This window comes from Rhinolophus sinicus, chromosome 2, assembly GCF_057876585.1.
Source record: "Rhinolophus sinicus isolate RSI-liver-muscle chromosome 2, RSI-T2T, whole genome shotgun sequence".
Taxonomy (NCBI): domain Eukaryota; kingdom Metazoa; phylum Chordata; class Mammalia; order Chiroptera; family Rhinolophidae; genus Rhinolophus; species Rhinolophus sinicus.
The window spans coordinates 26030243-26035642 of record NC_142502.1 but is presented as its reverse complement, the minus strand read 5'-3'; positions in this window follow the sequence as shown (position 1 = coordinate 26035642).

Genomic DNA, 5400 nt, shown 5'->3' with positions numbered 1-5400 from the left:
ACTTCCACGTTTACGAGCCATGTGACCTTAGGCAAATTACTCAATCTCTCTGAACTTTTTTCCTCATCTACAATGATTAGAACTTATACTCACTTTCCCCCTATTTTTAACTCCACATTTTACTTCCTGCTTCCAACTGGTATTTTCTGAGCTTCTCTGTATTTCTTCAAGGCCAGATTTTTCAGTGTCTTTAGAAACCACTGGGTTGACTTCCTGTGGCTTCCATAACAAATTGACACAAACTTGATAGCTTAAAACAACAGACATTTATTCTTTCACAGTTCTGGAGGCTGGAAGTCCAAAATCAGGATGTTGGTTAGAAGTTCTGAGGAGAATTACGTTCCTTGCCTTGTGCAGGTTCTGGTGGCTGCTGGCATTCCTTGGCTTGTAGTCATATCACTCTAATCTCTGCCTCTACCTTCACATAGTCTTCTCTTCTGTCTGTGTAATCACTCTCTGCCTCACTCTTGTAAGGATGCTTGTCAATGAATTTAAGTAGGACCCACCCAGAAAACCCAGGATGATATCCTTATCACAAGATTTTTAACTTAATTACATCTGCAAAGACTCTTTCCATGTAAGCTAACATTCACATGTTTTTGGGGTTGGGACGCAGACATATCTTTTTGGGGACCACCATTCAACTCACTACACCACCGTTCTTCAATCTGTTATTCTCTTAGAGAAATTTGATGACATTTCTTGTCTGCTGATGGTCTACTTTCTGTCTTCTTTATTAATTTTGTATATATATGTATCTATGTATAGTATATGTTATATATATGTATATGTATGTGTGTATGGGAGGGAAGGTGTGAGGGGCTGTTTTCTTTATAACCATTTCCTAGGTTATTAGGAAGAAGAAGAGATAAATGTGTTTGGTCAGTCCACAGTCTTGACTTTGGCATATATAATTTATTTCAGAAGAATTTTTACTAGGTTGTCTCTGAATAAAATCAAATTAAGCTGAAGTTTGGAAACTACATAACAATCCAAGTTATATAAAAATGTTCAATTAATTTCTCTCTCTCTTTCTCTGTCTCTCTTTCTCTCTCTCTTCTTAATCTCTTTCAGTCTCTTTCATCATGACTCACCAAATATTCAAATCCTTCATGTTTCCAATAGGCATTCAACAGTTTATCTAATACCAGTTTATTCCTATCTATGTAAGATAGAAATAATAGAAAGGAAATGTATTACCTTATACAAAGTTGATCATTATGATATTTTATTGGCTGTTATCTTTTCAAATATTTTCAGTTCTTTCTCATGGTTATGACTGTTGTTTTCTTTCTTACAAGTGATGACAATAGGTGCCCAATCAGCTGCTCTAAACTCGCCGTTGGCCAGGATCACGGTGGTCATATCACTCATTCTCAATAAGCTTGGACACAGATGCAGAATCATTTTCAACACAGTGTCCATGTAACCATTACTAATTTGTTGGAGCTGGAATGTAAGTTGAAAATTTTCAGCTGTCTCTCCTCTAAACTCTTAACCTTAATAATCACATGACTTCAATATATTTTGTCATTGTAGATCTCTCCCAATGTTATAATGCTGAGGTATCTTCTGCTCTAACCAAGCAGTTAGAGAAGGCAGTGCAATGTATTCAAAAGAGCACTAGATTGGAAGCCAAAAGTCTTCATTTCTAGTTCTGGTTTTATATTAATTACTTGTGTTATATTGGATAAATAATTTATCCTTCTAAATCGTGGTGTTCTCACTTGAGTAATAAAGCATTTTGACTGTGAAAATTTCTGAGATACTTGCCAGCTCTGGAATCTTTTACTATCAAGCACCCAACTAGATATTTCCACCTAAATGTTTCATCAGTACCAGAAATTCAACCTATCAAAAAATTTTAATTCAATGATCTAAAAGCATCCTTGCCTTTTAGATTCTGTATTTCTTACTAGAATCTATTATATTCTTACTAGAGAGGACTCTGAACTCAAAATTTTTTAGTTTCTCGTTTCCTCTTTTTCATTTACCTTTTATATTTATCTGTTACCAAATCCTATAAATTCTTCCTTAGAGAACGCCTTTGCAACTATTCATTACTTTGCTTATCAGCTGTCACTGCTTTGATCCAATAATTTAATTCCAATACACTTGACCTCTTCAGACTTCAATTCACCTTATAGAACGTTATAAGTTCAATATCCTTATTTATTTTCACAATGTGACTATCCTACTCAAAATCTTTGGTGATTTTCCCTTGCCATTATGAGAAAGTAAGAACTTCTTCATTTGCAGTTCAAAGCCTTCCACATTCTGCCTATGATTTAATCTTGTTAACCTGAAACAGACTACTGATTCCCCTAAATCGTCTGTTCCATCCATAATCTATCATTACACAGCTACCAAACTTTCTCAGCGTGAACATTCAAGACAGAGAATTTCATTGGTCAAAGCCAGCCTGTAGGTCTGTTGCCCAGCTTAGTTAGTGGTAATTGAGGACATCAAGGGCTATTAGTGAAGAAGGAAGCTTCTCTTAAAAGAAAGTAGAATGGGAGGATATACTCAGTATCTCTAATGAACCCTTAGAATTAAAGATTGTATAAGGACCAAACCTGAAACTAGAGGAAATACAAAATTTAAATAAAACATTTGATCATCTGATCATCTGAAATCTTTTCTCCTTCATCTCAAGCTTCGATCACTGAGCACAGTTATTGATAAGGAGACTTGGAATCATGCTAGAAGTTATACACACATGCTCTAAACTTAGACTGTCACATCCTGCACGACAAAAGTTGTGGGAAGCGAGGAGGGCGGTGCAGGGTTAAGAAATGCAGTAGCCAAGAATAGAGTGCAAGCGGGGCCAAGGGACTCCAGCCTCAAGGACTGAGAGCCCTGAATCGGGCCAACGCATAGCTTTTGTTGATTAACAAATGAGGAAGTAAAAAGCTTGTTAATCTCAAGATCTGTGAATCTCACACATTATATTAGGAAACTGATTCAAACCTATCACCCTTGCCTGCAAGCAGCTGGATCCGAAAGTCACAAGATATCTTAGTAATTGTTGTAAGTACCTCCCCAAGGGACAAAACCTTTATGCTGAAACTTACTGATATGAATAGATGGAGAACTGATGTTACCACATCATTGAATCTCTTCCCAAGCAGGTTGTGGGAAGGAATGCAGCCACAGAGGCAGAAGCTCTCCTTAGCCAGTGGAAGGTGGGGGTCTGTGCCCACCTCTGTCAACCCCGTGAGTTCTCCAGATGACCCCTATGTGACTGTGCCTGTCTTAGGTTGTTCCTCCCTTGAGGAATCTTACCCGTCATTGACTAACCAGCCATCCTTTAGGGCCAAACAGGGAGACATAAGGTGTAAGCACAAAGGTGAAGCAAAGTCCCTGAAAGGATCCATCTCACAGACTCTTCTTTCTTTAGGGGTAGGTACGAGGGAACAGACGGGTAGGCTGCTGCATGGCAACACAGACAAATGTAAGTTTGAAATACATTTCATAGACAGCTGTTTGTCCTTGGGAATATACTTAAATATATTACAGTTTACTTATATGTAAAATGAGATAATAATAATTACAAAAATTAACATAAGACCTGGTCTTACATTATGTAAGACCAGGTCTTATAGTAAAATAAGACTGGGTCTTATATTAATTTTTGCTCCAAAAGACACATTGGAGCTGATTGTCTGGCTAGGTTTTGTTTTCGGGGAAACACGGTAACACTTTTTAAGCACTTACTACATTCCAGACACTATTCTAAATGTCTTTCATATAATAACGAAGCAATCTTCACAGTCCCATGAAGTAGGTTCAAGTTACAGATAAGGAAACTAAGGTACAGGGCAGCTGAACAGTTTGCCCATGGTAGGTACTAATGGATAGAGACAGTGTTTAAACTCAGGAAGTCAGATTCCAGAACCTGGATTCTTAGTCATTGCACGACGTCAGTGCCCAACAAATAGAATTTTATAAATGTTGTTATATTAATTGCTGTCCATTGTACCTACAAAATATCCATTTCATTCTCTTCACATCCGCTCATTATGTCTTACTTGGATGATGTGGAAGCCCCTGGGAGCAGAAGGTCTCATCCTTATTCAATTCACCCTCCTCACAATTTTCTAAGGCACTTGATTTAGCGTGTTATTCCCCTGCTCAGAATTTTTCAATGGCTTGCCTCAACTACCTGATATACGTGGCCTGCAGTGAGCCTTCCCACTCCCATTATTCCTCTTCTATCCCCTTCCCAGAAACACTGTACTTTATATAGTTCCTGGAAGATGTCCCATGCTTAAAGGAGGGACATGCCATATGTTCTCACAATTCTGCACATTACTTTCTCTGACTGGAATGCTATCAGCTTGTGTACCTGACAAAATCCTGTTTCTTTTTTAAGTCTCCCTGCAAATGCCACCTCTCCCTTGAAATAGTCCCCGATTCCCGAGGGTGAACAAAAGTACTTAGGCTCTAATGCCTTTGAACACTGACTCATATCACACTGCATTTATATATATGCACAGTGAATACTGGTATTTCTATACTCCTCCTGTATGATAAGTACTGTCTTAGTTCAGGCTGATATAACAAAAGATAAAACAAGGCAAAACAATATAGACTGAGCAGTTTACAAACAAAATAAGTTTATTTTTCACAGTCTGGAGACTGGAAAGTCCAAGGCACTGGCAAATTTGGTATTTGGTGAGGTCCTGCTTCCTGGTTGCAGACTGCCGTCTTCTTGCTTTGTCTACACATGAGAGAAGAGGGCAAGGAAGGTCTCTGAGGCCTGTTTTATAATGGCACGAACACTTACAAGTTCATCCCTTGTCAGCTCAACACCCATATACATCTCCTTAAACCATACTTTGTCTCCAAGTGAAGATAGTGACAAGGTTATAATTCCACATAACAGGATACAACTATCCTGCTGAGACTTGATATTAGTTAATAGGTTTAGAAACAAAGAGGAATGGTAGTGGTTGGTCCTGAGGTGTATAAACATTGTCTTGCAGGGCAACTGCCTCAGGAGAGGTCATTGGAGTTTCCTTAGGCAATGCGGGGTTAATCCCCTCAGATAGTTGGCGGGGGAAGGCTGCTTCTCCTGGCCAAGAAGACACATCAGAATTTATGGGTTCTGTGTCCCCAGCATCATCAGGGTCTCCCCACATATCCCCACTCCACCTTTCAAGAGCACATTCCTTCCCAGTTGGTGTCCTCACTTGAACAGTAGACACCCTTTGAGGCTGGGAGTTCAACTTGCATTGTCATTCAGCCGGTCACAGAATGAGGTTCTACGTTTGAACTTCAGCAATTTCAGCCCTGTGGCTTCAGGAGTAAAGAGTCTCCTTCAGGGCATACATAGAAGCTTTTAAGTTATTTGTGTGACACTTAATATTTGGTTAATACATTCTTTAATTTGACAAA